The sequence below is a fragment of the Eschrichtius robustus genome, chromosome 3, assembly GCF_028021215.1.
Source record: "Eschrichtius robustus isolate mEscRob2 chromosome 3, mEscRob2.pri, whole genome shotgun sequence".
Classification (NCBI taxonomy): Eukaryota; Metazoa; Chordata; class Mammalia; order Artiodactyla; family Eschrichtiidae; genus Eschrichtius; species Eschrichtius robustus.
This window is the reverse complement of record NC_090826.1, coordinates 163,085,535-163,099,408: the sequence shown is the minus strand read 5'-3', so window position 1 is coordinate 163,099,408 and position 13,874 is coordinate 163,085,535. Positions and strand designations below refer to the sequence as shown.

Sequence of the window (13,874 nt, the reverse complement as noted above, 5' to 3'; positions counted from 1 at the left end):
CCTCAGCAGACCTGCAGCAGATGCTATAATTATAGTCACCAGGGAGAATGCAAGGTATACTCTGGGACCAGCAGGGCTGTGCTTCCAAAGAGCCTTCTGGATGGATCCTTATGTATAAACTAGTTTCATGACCTTTTTTCCTTCTTATTATGGAAAATTTCAAACATATACACAAATAGAACAGTTTGTGTTGAAACCCAGTTTCAACAATTATCAACTCATTGCCGGTCTTATTCCATGTATACCCCCCCCAACACTTCTCTCTTCTTCTGCATCATTGTAACATTTCATTCTGTAAATATTTCAGTATATGTCTCTAAAGAATAAGTACACTTAAAAAATTGTAATTCCATTATCATCATAAAACATTTTCATTCATTACCTGTTCACCCATGCCCCTTTGATGGTTCTCCCCATGCTGGCGTTGCCAGGAAGACTAGGCTTACATAATAAGAGAAGCACGGGTTCACTGTAGTCCCTGATTACCACGCTTGGATTTCACCCTCTGTGCCCTCAAACAGCCCAAAGAGGAGGAAGATTCGTTCCTGTCTCTGCTCAGTCACAGCATTAAAACCATAATGTACTTGGCGTCTAGAGTCCTCGATGCTGATGTCTGTGACAGATACAAAGAGAGCTAAGGACAGAACCAGATTCGGCTATAAACTACATCAGGATTTGGTGTTCCTGTTCAGCTGGAACACATGTGGGGAACCCCCATACCCCAAAACAAAGAGTTGACATTTCTTTTAAATGGAAGAAGTCTGTTTTCATTTAAAATATTATTGCTATGGGTTCACATACTATATAATTTTTTTTTCACATGCAGCTATTTGTTTTGAAGAAAGACACACATGGGTCTGGAATCCGCGGCACTTCAAGTCACAGCATGGTTTCAGATGGGGAGGCTCTCTGTCTTGGGCACCCCCAACTTTTTATTTTCCCACCTCGTAAGAGAACATGGAAGTTTACTTAGGAACAACTTCCCTTCACTCCTAAGAGATCTGCCTTGTCCACGTGAATTATATCATCCAGCGTGAAATAAACCAACATTCTGTTCCGTGCTGACTTGGGTTGAAAGTGGCTCACTGATCAAAGACATGTGAACTCAGTGATAGAAAAAACACCATTCCCAGAATTCAGGAAAATCGACACTCTTTCTTGTGGAGATAGAGCTTATGGTGTTGCTTGAAAACGCCAGGGGTCCCTGATTCATCTCCCTGCTGTCTTCCTATCTCATCAGTCTCCTCTTCTGCCAGCTGGGTGTGACAAAGGGCAGGTGCAGGTGACAAGGCTGGTGCAGAGCCCAGGGCCCCTCAGCGCTCTTGCAGCATTTTGTGTGCTGCCCTTGAGTGCACTTCTGTTTCTAACAGTCAGCACCTGATGCTCTTTTCCAAAGGCCTATCCTTGGGCTGCTGGAGCCTGCTCTGCCTGCTTGAGTGGAGAGCTGGCCAGAAGTCTCTAGGATTTCCTGCTCTCTTGCAACTCTCATAGGCGGTCAGGGAGTATTACAGCCCCAGCTCTGCTGCCCAGCTCAGGACACCTCTGAGGTGTAGTTCCCCAGCAGAACCAGGCTGATGCTGAAAGCCAACCTCTGCCGGAGGGAGGGTGCGAAGATGTACCTTTCTTTGGCTTCCCCTTTCTCTTCCCTTCCCGGCCTCTCTCACCCCCTTACAGGTCCCCCGGGGACCCCGTTCTTCATAAATCACTTGCACAGGGCTCCTTACTTCAGGACCTGCTCCTGGGAAACCTGACCTAAAACAGCAGGTCACTTAGTACTCCCATGGTTTACTCTGAGTATTCTGGAAAGTGTCACCCCTTCTCAGCACACACGTGCACGAGCACCAGGTAGGAGAAGCAAGTGCAGAGCTATTTCACACGTACCCAGAGCACACACAGCAAGCAACTCCTCTCTTCTTCCATCTTTGCAGCAATGTGGCACAGAGCAAAGGCCACCAGATATGGACATCTCAGACTGTCACCTGCAGCAGTGTGACCTGGGTACATTTCCTCAAAGACTCCAGGGCTCTGGTTTCCATGGTATTCTTTTTTAAATGGTGATAATCCCTACCTCACAGTTGTGAGGACTAAATGTGATAACTTGGAACATAGCAGATGCTCAGACCGCCCGCTGAACCTGCATCTACATTCTGATGGTGCCCGTTAGATCAGAAGTGACCCAAAACCCATCAAAGGAGCCAGATGCCTCTGCAGTCCGGCTCTTCCCCGGCAGCTGCCTGCCTGTGCCTGTGGATTCTTTGCATTTCCAGGGACAGGAACCAGATGCTATCATAACTGCATGAAAAAAAATGGTCCCTCACCAAGAAAAAAGGCCCTTGACGGACGTTACCGAGGCTTTATGAGCCATCAAGTGCAACAGCTGGATAGTTCCAGGGAACGTTTCCACCCAACGACTGTTAAACAGCAGGAGATGTTTTATTATCTTTTCCCCTCTGTTTAATGTGTTGTTCACCTTCTGCCGGGATTGTTAGCCTTGATTATCAATCTCCACGTAAAAATATAGGGATGACCTCTTCTTGTTCCTCTCCTGGGGTCTCCCCATGTGGCTCATTACTGTCAGAATCACATGCTGGTTAGCCAGGGAGGCTGGAACCCCTGCTCCCAGGAGCCAGCAGACAGACGGGGGGAGGACAAGGAGAACGCCGGAGAACCACCGATGGTCATGAGCATCAGAAAGTTACAGGATGACAGCAAACAAGAAGCCAGCAACAGAGAAAGACTCTTTTATTCAGCTGTGGTTGAGGCGCAGACATCTTGAAAAAAAGTCAATGTGTTTTCTTTTTTTTTTTAAACATCTTTATTGAAGTATAATTGCCCTACAATGGTGTGTTAGCTTCTGCTTTATAACAAAGTGAATCAGTTATACATATACAATATGTTCCCATATCTCTTCCCTCTTGCATCTCCCTCCCTCCCACCCTCCCCATCCCACCCCTCTAGGTGGTCGCAGAGCACCGAGCTGATCTCCCTGTGCTATGCAGCTGCTTCCCACTAGCTATCTGTTTTACATTTGGTAGTGTATATATGTCCATGACACTCTCTCACCCTGTCACAATGTGTTTTCTAAACTATACAGTCCCGTTTCTTTTACAAAGGAAACCTGGCGGCGGTGTCCTCTGGGAGCCATCAGGCTTCCTGCATCTTCACTTTCAAATGTGAACCTCCCCGCGTTTCCCAAGCCCAGCATCTCGCCAGTGAGGAACCGGATAGCAGCTCCTCCGTGCTCTGCGCCCTCTTCAGTAGGGCGGCAGATACCAGCAGTATTGCTCTCCAGGATCCAAGCAAGCAGGTGGCTGGAGTTCGCAGTCCTAAAGCGGTACTTTGCAATTCCACACGAACCCAAGGAGAGAACGCCAGGCCATCACCCGTCCTCTTTCTGAGTGACTGCATTGATTTGGATTTTTATTCCTTCCTTTTGGGCATGAAACAATCCAGGTGCAGGGGGGAACTGCCTAGCATCTGCTATGCTGACGTTCATATCTGAAACATCGGATGCCAGAAGTCACTCTACACCAGCCTGCCCCTGAGTCTGCGTCCAGAGGAGAGGGTCCATGATGTATGCCCAACCTAGACGTGCCAAAGGGGGCTTTGAAATCCTGGCCTGCTTTCAGCCAACTTTATGCATTTATAAAAGCTGATTTGTTACTTGATAAAAATGTTCAGGATAATGCAGCCACTTTTTAAAATGCTGTAGAAAAGACCACTTCAGAAACAGATTAGAACAGCCATGATACTGGACCGGAGTCCTGAGGCATTGAGCTGAGAATTCCATCTCCCCCTGCATGAGACAGGCAGGTTGTTACCCTCTCCGGCATCTGAAGTTGGGGATTTGCTCCCCACCCCACAACTCTGGATAACGGCTTCCCATCAGCCTACCATCTGTGAATGAATCTGGACCTGCAGATTTATAGTCTCAGTCAGTACCGTGTCTTAGGATGTGGAGGACAGCTTGCTTTATTTTTCCCTAACGCTGCTTCTTCTCAATCTTAAGAGCTAACTCAAGATTTAGTGAATAATCTATACACATGTTACATGAGCTACTCAGATTCCCTCCCACATCATGTCTTCCAGACTGAGGAGTTCTTCCAACCGCCTATTCTCAAACGGGAAGTTCCTCCTCCCCCTTGATGGGTTTTGCTTCCCTCTTGTATTTTAAGGTGTACTTGTCAAAACTTCATAAGAACTTCTAGGTTCAAACAAGTTTCTATTTTGTCCAAGGGTAAGACAATACCTTTCACTTTGTTTCCAATATCCCTTGTGATAATGTCCAACAAATTCTGTCAGTGTTGGTTTCCTGGTCGTAATCTTAGACTGAACCTTCAGGCAACGGAGTCCTTAGGTTTTCTTCCGCAGTGATAATCAGTTCTCGAGTCTTCCATCTCATAGAAGAGTTTGAATTATTTTACCCGAACTGTTTCTTCCTGCCCTCATTAGAACTCCTCTGCTCATTTCATCTCCTGCTCATCCTACCTTGATGATATTTTTATTACCTAGAAGAACTTAGTTCTGTGCACAAAGTTGGAAATTTTCCCATGGTACTTCTTATCTTGAGCCCTTGAAAAAAATGTTAAATCAGGCCAGTTCAACATGCCTTCTTAGGGGTTCCTATTATAAACCCTTTTCCTTCCAGAGAAAATGATCATTTATCCCAACTCTTCATTTACTCTCTAAGGTAATTCTCTCTCTATCTCAAAACATTGTCTCTAATCCCAAGAAAACTCAATTATTTAGCTTTAGTGAGGTATAATTTATATATAATCAACTGTACACATTGACAATTTGGTGAGATTTCTCATATGTATACACCTGGGAAACCATCGCGAGATAACGGACACATCCATTACCCCTAAAAGCGTCCTCCTGCCCATTTGTTATCTGTCCCTCCCCACCCCCATTCCTAGTCAACCACTGATATGCTTTCTGTCATTATAGATTAGTTCGTATTGTCTATAATCGGATATAAATGAAATCACACTGTACGTTGTCTTCTGTTTTTGGTGGGGGAGTCTGGCTTCTTTCACTCACTATAATTACTTTGAGATTCATCCATGTTGGTGCATATATGAATAGTCTGAGTATTCTGAGTAGTATTTCATTATATGAATATGCCACATTTTGTTTATCCATTGGACACTTGGGTTGTTTCCAGTTTTTGGTTATTATGAATAATATTGCTGTGAACTTTCATGGACAAGTCTTTGTGTGAGCATATGCCTTAACTTCTCTTCAGTAAAAATACCTAAGAGTGAAGGACTGGGGGAAGGGTAGTGTAAAATCATTTCTACTGCTTCCAGTATGACATATTTTTAAAGGCTTCCTGAAAATCTAAATAAAGTATAGCCTCTCTTTTTCCTTTATTTATGCTTTTTTCTCAAAAAAAGTAAACATGGTTCTCAAAGAACAAAATTAAGAAGTAAAAGTATATGGGGCCTCACACAACATTGTAAATCAACTATACTTCAATAAAATTAAAACAAAAACAGAAACATATGGGGCCTCGAAGCTGTACCTGTACTTATTTAGGATTTTCTTTCTCCACCAGGGCTACTCAACCTTAACCTCAGTAAAGTGGCATACACAGCTACACGGCCCAAGTAACAAGCCATCCCTTAGGGATAGGAGGAAAAATCTTTTCCCCACTCTTGGAAGCGCTGTGGTGTGCAGGTGCTAAAACATTTAAGAGGCTAATCAAATTCATTCTACCAGTCCTCTTGGGTGTATTATTTGAGTACATGGAGGAATTTATGGCTCAGAACAGAATGGAAAATAAAGAAGACTTTTCTGTGTTTTGTTTCTGATGCTGTTAGACTTGTTTTGAAATTTATGTAAAATAACAAACCAAAACCAAAACTGAAGACAGAAAGGGAGAGAAAGAAGAGAGAGTAATAAAAGAGGAAGGTTAGAGGAAAAAGATAATGGGACTAAATTCTTAGAGTCTATGCTTTAGGTAAATAATTCCCTTACCCGGAAATATTTTTTAAGCAAAGGTCAAAAGACATGGGTGAGTCATTGCTTGGATATCAAAGCTATGTTGGGAAATCCTGTTTGAGCCATCACCCCCATGCCCCTTTTGTGAAGGAGGCAATCACAGAATGAATGGATTGTAATTTTGAAGTTCCAGGTGTATAGGGAAGAGACTTGGTATTTTTTAATTTATGAGCTTCTGTAGCAATGGATGTAAGTTAATTTTTTTTTTCCTGAATGTGTAAAGAAACACTAGTGATGTCTAAATTTACTGCAGCTTCCCTCCCCCCCCCACCAACTAAGCAGGATCTAGGCTCCATAAATCAATCTTCCTCATGTGCCTAGCTTTAAAGGAGATAAAGAACATGCAAAGTAGTAATCCACCATAGGACTTTGAGGCCTGTGGTTGGTGATTAGGACCACAGGAGAAGCGTAAAGAATAATAACATCTATTTTTATTTTCTCTACCTTTAGTGTGAAAGCTAAAACAAAATGCTCAGCATCTTCAGTAATAAATGATATGGGACACTCCAACTGATCCAAATGACACAAGGATTAAACTACACCTGTCCACAGGTGGGGACCCTGAGGAGCAAAGGATAAAGATGGGAGGTGGGCAGAGGGAGGGAAGGAGGCACACCTGAAGACCAGCAGGCACAGCCCCAGTGCTAAGAAACCAGAGCCAGGAGCAACCTCAGGGTGTGTCAGTAGGAGCCTGGCGAATTGCACAGAATGGAAAGTATTTTCAAGTTAGACTGAGTACTGGTTCTAGGTGTGACGGTCCACTTGGCCAGGCTATGGCGCCCAGTTGTTTGGTCAAACACCAGCCTAGATGCTGCTGTCAAGGTATTTTTCAGATGTGATCCACACTGGAGTCAACAGACTCTGAAGTAGATGCCCCTCCATTATGTTAAAGGAAAACACTCACCTCAGGTGCCTGGTGGGGCAAAGTACTCAGTTCCAAGTGACCAGAAAGAAGACCCCACCCCCAAGGCGCAGTGCCGTGCAGGCAGCACTCATTCCTTCTCTCCTGCCCTGAGCACAGGCTGTCACTCTGTACTGGAGACACTACTTCCACAGTGGAATTCAGTGAGCTGCGACACAGGAGGACTCCCTGAGGAGGGACAGGAGAAGGCTGGCAGGAACTCTCCACGGCAGACTCCTAAAGCTCCTGAGACACACTCACCAAATATGTACTGAGCCCCAGCCCCGTTCTAAGAGTTGAGGTTGCAACGATGGAACAAGACAGACAAGTGCCTCTTTCTATGGATCTTACATTCTAGAAGGGGAGACAGGAAATGAATGGATAAGACAATTTCTGATAATACTACACGCTGCAAAGTCACCATTACCTTCCAAACAACTAGAAGACTCGGGGAGAGTGATACTGGGAGTTCTCCTGTACTGCTCTGTCCTGGACTTCCATGCTGTTTATAACTCTCCAGTAATGGGACTGGCTGCCCCTCTGGACGGGGAGCTCCCTGGTGGCAGTGGCTGCCCTTTTGTCATCCTCGGCGTCTAATATAATGTCTGGTATACAGTATGGGCTTACCAAATGCCCGGTGAATGAATGAAGGAATGGATACATGAATGGGTGAGTGAATGAGGATATATTGCCAATAGCTTATGCTGGGTTTCCCTAGAAGCATCCCTGCATAAGGATGAGAGTGCCAGTAGCTTTAATTGGAGGGTGATTCCAGGAAGCGGTGTAGGGAAGTGGGAAAGCAAGACAGGGAGGGAAGGAAATGACCAGAGGATGCGTTATCAAGCAGATTGCTGACGTAGGCAACTGGGGCTCAGTCCTACTTAGGAAATCAGGGAGACAGGGTAGACCCTGTCTCAGTGTTATCCCAACCAAGGAGGAAGGGAGCTGGGGTATTTATCCACCAACTCCTGTCAGACTTATTTGGGAGCGGCTCCCAACAGGACTACCTGCCTGGCAATCTGGCCTGTCCCACGCTTGAATGCAGTGGGCTCTGGCAGCCAGCAAAAACCGTCGGGCAGTCACAAGTCCTGGACCTTGGGAGCTGCAAGGTTTTGTTTAGAGAATGATGAGAAGAAGGGAATGGGGGCGTGGGGGCCAACAGTACCTGCTACAGCCAGCTACACGTATCTGGTGAATTCCTGGGGGACCTGAAGCCAGTGGTGTGCAGCCAGGGGGCTGCAGAGGCAGCAGCAGAAGGGAGGTTTTGCAGCCATCCTGACCGGCCTGGTCAGACTTGACGACACATGGCTTGGTAAGCCTTGGCTCTCCCTCTCTACCTCTCTCAGTTTTTTGTTTGTTTGTTTGCTTTTGTTTTTTAAAAAGAGAATGAACCACACATAAAGTCTATACAATTTTTTAAAATTAATTAATTAATTTATTTTTGGCTGCGTTGGGTCTTCGTTGCTGCACGCAGGCTTTCTTTAGTTGCGGTGAGTAGGGGGTTACTATTTTATTTTATTTTTTTTCAACTACGCAATGTTTTTGTTTTTATTCAACTATAAGCAAACAGCAGAATTAACACAACTTTCAGCAACTCCAGACCGGCTTTTCTTACACTGAGGAGTGATCAGTTTAACAGGCACAGACTTTCGGATTTCTGATGACCTCCCACTCAGCCCTGCAGCTCATCTAGATGGCCAAGCTTTAACAGCAAAGTGACTCTCTCCCTATTGCTTTTTCCAGTATTGCTCTTTAAAGGAGCCAGAGTGGGACACTGACACCCAATAACCAGCCTGCGATGTATCACATGGGGGGCTAGCGGACGTGCCGGCCCCTGGTTGTCTTAGTGAGAGACAGGGCCGTGAAAACACATGCCAGAAGATGCCGTCACAGATAGTCCTGGGCTCGGGCTCACAAAGGCAGAGGCAATCAACCTTTTCTTTTTTTCAACCTCCCTTAAAGATTCTTTGATGCTCTGTTCTAATACTGCAGACCTGGTCTTTTTACCAGAATTTTTTTCTTCTTTAACGTCTGGGTTGTTATTCTTATATTAACATTTTGAAGACCCCATCCTAGTACCAAAATATCCCCCGCCAAAACGGAGTTCAAATTTGATCAAAACGTAAACCCCCTAGAATTACAGAGGCCAGGCAGAAGGAAAAGTCACCCTAAACCTAAACCTGACCGCTCAGGGCTCAGGCAGCGGGAAGGGGAGAAATCTACATGCATCACTAAACTGAAACACTGCTTGGGAACTCTGGGAGCGTGTCCGTCTCCTGGCTTTCCTCTACTTCCCAGACAGCTGCTCGTAGAGCTTGGGCACATAGTCATCCCATTCGGCCTGGTAACACGTGCCGGCCCCCGGAGCCCCGAGCTCGTACCTTCTGCGGAAATTCGCCACCTTGAATCTGCCACTGTGGTCTCCAGATCGGTTGCTGAGAATGGGCTCATCACACTTCAGTGGCCTGTCCTGCTCGTAAACCAGCCAGATGTAGCGGTGAAGGCCTGTGCCCTTGGGAGGCCCAGAGCTCACATAATCGGAGAGGACCGTGCCACTGCTGATGTCGTTGCCCTTCATGTTGACCACCAGGAAATGGTGCCATTCCCTGTATTTGGGGTCCTTCCTGCTGGGAGCATCTGGGTCTGTCAGGACCAAGGTATACAATTTACCTGGATCAAGGCCATCCCATGCAATGCTGGTGGGCCGGTTCTTAACCTGGGTGGGTGTCAGCACTTTGCCCAGCTCGTCAACCTCCGCCCCGCTACGGCCTCTCATCCACTTCCTGCAGGCTCAAAGGCCCGGACCACTTGCTGAGGTCCACCGGCATCGTGAAGCCGAGAGGGGCGGACAGCAGGGAAAGCTGCGGGAGGACTCACGTAGGGCAGCAGCCTAGACTCCCAGCACTCTGCAAGGTGTACCGAGGCAACTCAGGCCCCACGGCCGGGGAGCGCATGCGCCCGGGGGTTACTCTTCGTTGCGGTGAGCGGGCTCTAGGCACGCGGGCTTCAGTAGTTGTGGCATGCGGTCTCAGTAGTTGTGGCTCATGGGCTTAGTTGCTCTGCGGCATGTGGGATCTTCCCGGACCAGGGCTCGAACCCGTGTCCCCTGCACTGGCAGGCGGATTCCCAACCACTGCGCCACCAGGGAAGTTCACCTCTCTCAGTTTTAACCTGATGCTTGGAACTCCTCAAGGGTGGAAACAAGGTCTTATTTTGATTTTTAAACACTTGTAGGTGGTGAGAGCATATATAGTGATGTAAGAAAGACTGTTTAGGTTTTTTTTTTAATCACTAGAAAGTGCCCCTAAAATTCTGTTCAGGAATATTCTGCTTTCTCCCCAAGGGCCACCTTGCCACTTTAGACAGGTATAATAAGAGATGAAGATTTATTTCAGAAAAATGAATCACGATTATTTTTTGAAGCACCTAAAAGACTGGAAATAAATTTTGAGTGATGGTTTATATTTTCTCATTTTTTTATTTCAAGTGGCTTGCCTGGTGCTGATTACTTTACAGACCCCGAGAGAATTTCTCTTTCTTCGTCACTGCCAAGGCCCTTTCTTTCTTTTGCTAGAGTTGAAAAGGACAAACTATGGACTCTTAAGGCCTTGGTTTTGAGAATGCCAAGAAAATGACACAGTCTATTATGATCGAGGCTCGTGAAATTATATTTCCCGAATTCCAGGGTACTTCATGAACAACAAGCACACCAGGTGCCAGGAAAGGCATCTAATTACAGTGTGATGCTAAAATCCTTCTTGCACCAGCTAAATAAAAAGATGATTATTAGAAATAGTGTCCTGCTGAATCTAACTGTGTGGAAATCAATCATGAAAAATATTCCATTTATTTTTTATCCATCAGAACTATTTTTATCATTAATACTAGTACTTGGAACGATGATAGCTCTGAGGCTACATAATCCCACAGTTTCTTTTGAGTAGTTCATTCTTATGAGAAGCAGGACAGACCTACGTTTTCAAGCATGGTTGATTCATTCTTTCAACATTCATGTACCGAGCTCCTACTCTGTACCAGGCAGTGCTAAATGCAATAAGGGGATTAGACACAGTTCCTGGTCTCTTGAAATCTACACCTTAGTAATCAGACAGAAGGAAAAGAAAAAGTCATTATGTCCACTTCAGAGGCAAGAAAATAAAAATCCCACCCTCAGGGATATCTCTCAGTTATGAAAAGCAGACACTTCAGTGAGATCTCTTTATGCTTCAGTTCCACCTGTTTCCCACCAAATTATTACAACAGTACCTCCGAAATTCCGCCTTCCTATACCCTCAATGAGGAGTCAGTTTCTTAGTCAATACACAATGCCACAGACACGATTTGTGTTTTCATCTAGGATAGGATCCCTCAGCACACTGAGCCTCTACCCAATACCACATAAGATAATACATCTTTAGTTTCTGTAATGTCTTCCACATGATTTTACCCCCAAATGCTTTACATACTTCACTAAGACAGCTATAGAATTAAAATAATAAATCAAAGCACAGGACAGAAAGCAAAGAGGTTTATTCAAGGGAGGAAAAGACAGCTTTTCAATGAGACAGGAGAAAAGATGGAGAGCCCTGCTTCCTTGTGCTAGACCTACAACTCATAAGTCTTTCCTGTGCTTTAACTCTTTCTTTGGTTTCCTGGCCCAGGCAGCACCTCTTGTCCCGTCTCTACAAATCCTCCTCTTGAAAAGACAAGCAGGTACTTATATTTTCATATGAATCTCCATTTCCCAACAACGCCTTTTTCCATGCTTTGTGACAATGTTATCTCCCCCAAACATCCTAGATTTAAAAGAATAATTTAATTCCTAAGCAGGTAGTTTGAATTTAGTGGGAAAAAAAATGTAAGCTTCTCAAAGAAATTCAGTGGAAGACAACCTGGAGACTTAGGTGCCCATCTCCCTTTGAGTCTGAGATTCATTCATTCAACAGATATTCATAAGACAACAGGTATTATGCGGGAAGAGGGATGCAGAGCCAGAATAGCTGTAATATTAAGTAGGGAGGTCAGGGAAGGCCTTGCCATTAAGTGGCATTTGAGCAAAGATCTGAAAGGAAGGAAGGGCTGAGCCAAGCAGATACCTGGAGAAAGAGTAGAGGAAACAGAAAGAGCAAAGTCTGTGAGGAAGGAATGGTCTTGGCACTTTCCGAGGAAAAGCAAGGAGGTCAGTGTGCCTGGGTCAGAGCAAGCAAGAGGGAGAGTGATAGAGGAGCGTGGAGGGCAGATTGTAGAAAGACCCTGGCAAGCCACTGAAAAACCTTTAACTTTTACTCTGAGTGAGACAGGAAGCAATATTTTAGTAACTAACAAAATTAGAAGAATAGAGTAGTTGGTCAAAATGTTTCTCCCTTATGTCTTCAGTGGTGAGCTCTGCATTCCTCCTCTACTATGGTCTCACTGATCATCCTTGTGTTGAGACTTCATGAATGCCCACCCGTCACAACCCATTTTGAGTTTGGAGGCAGGAGAGCATAGTAGTGATCTCGGAGAGGCAGCATTGAGAGCAGTGACTTGAAGTAAGATCTTAGTTCCCTGCCCCGGAACTGGACCTGGGTAGCCTGGGTGAAAACGAGGAATCCTAGCCGCTACTCCACCAGTGGGTAGAGGCTAGAAGCAAAATTCCCCTGGCCCTTGCTCCCATTGAAAAATGCGTTTCTCAAGGAGGCAAAAACTGTAAAAACAGGTACAAAGTTTATTATTAGAGACACAGCACAAGTGGGAGAGCACACAGAGAAGCAGTTTGTTTACTTAAGACAGAAGCAAGGCAGAGATGCCCACCGGAGAGCAAGGGTGTGGGCGTCCTCCCTAACGAGGAGGAAGGCAGTAAAGAGGCAGTGAAGTCATCTATATAGGGCAGTTCTTCCGGGTCTTTGTTTACCTTTGGCCAATTATCTGGTTTCTTTTTCCACACCTGATCCGCCTTAGGACCCTCTGCAACATGCATGTGCAGCTTTTTTCCAAGATGGATTCCAGGCCAGAGGGCCTAGGGGACGGCCTTGGCATCACCTATTCTGGGGAGGTGCCCTCTCCTTTTTGACCCCAAGGAGGCTTTCTGCGCATGTGCCGTGTCTCCCTTGCCCCAGGGTTGGGGAATATATGACCTCCTGATCCTTTACTCAAACAAGGCTTAGTCCCTCTCTGTTCCTGCCAGGACTGTTATCTTAATAGTCCCTCTCTGTTCCTGCCAGGACTGTTATCTTAAAGTGTCCTCAGGAGACAAAGCTTGGCTATTTACCCTGTTGCTGTTGTTATTTCTAGTTCGAAGTGCAAACAGGAGGCTGATTGTAAGTGCCTAACCTGGAGCCCACCTACCTCCTGCCTCAGTAGCTAAGAGCATTTGTTCATCCATTCAACAAACATTTCCTAGGTACTCTTTTAGGCACTAGGGGTTCAGCCAAGAATAAAGAGACAAATATCTCCCCCCTTATGGAGCTTACATTCTGGCTCATGAGCTCTGGAATCAGATAGCCTGGCTCAAGCACCTACTCATCTCCTGCTAGCGGTCTGACCATGATCGAGTTACCTCACCAATCTGTGCTTCAGTTTCTACATCTAAACAATGGGATGATAAGAGGGCCAACTCATGGGGGCTTTTGAAGTTTAAACTCATGTAAAGAACTCAGAGTAGTGTGTGGTATATAGGAAACCCTCAATAAATGTAGGCTATTATTTTTAAATGAGTAAGTACTGAAGAAAGGAACAAGTTACAGAGGTATCGCAACAGGGCAGGGGCAGAAGTGCAGTCAAGGAAACATTTTATCAAATATATAGTAGATAAGATTGTATCCTCTCTCCATCCATTTTCTCATTTAGGACACAGGTCATTCCATTGTTCTTTTTGAATCGACTCAGTGCCACCGTATCTTCCCTCTTCAGCCCCCAATTCAAATCATGAAGGTATTAACAAAGAGAGCGAATATTTCCCTCTTTTACTTCTATTTTATTTACTGTT

General features: G+C 45.3%; 1 protein-coding gene and 1 pseudogene across 1 annotated transcript in view; both read right to left on the bottom strand.

Moving 5' to 3' along the window:
* KIF26B (kinesin family member 26B) overlaps positions 1–13,874 on the bottom strand; it is a 479,220-nt gene that overhangs the window by 233,085 nt on the left and 232,261 nt on the right. The window lies entirely within an intron of this gene.
* On the bottom strand, positions 8,718–9,776 carry LOC137761584 (phosphatidylethanolamine-binding protein 1 pseudogene; annotated as a pseudogene).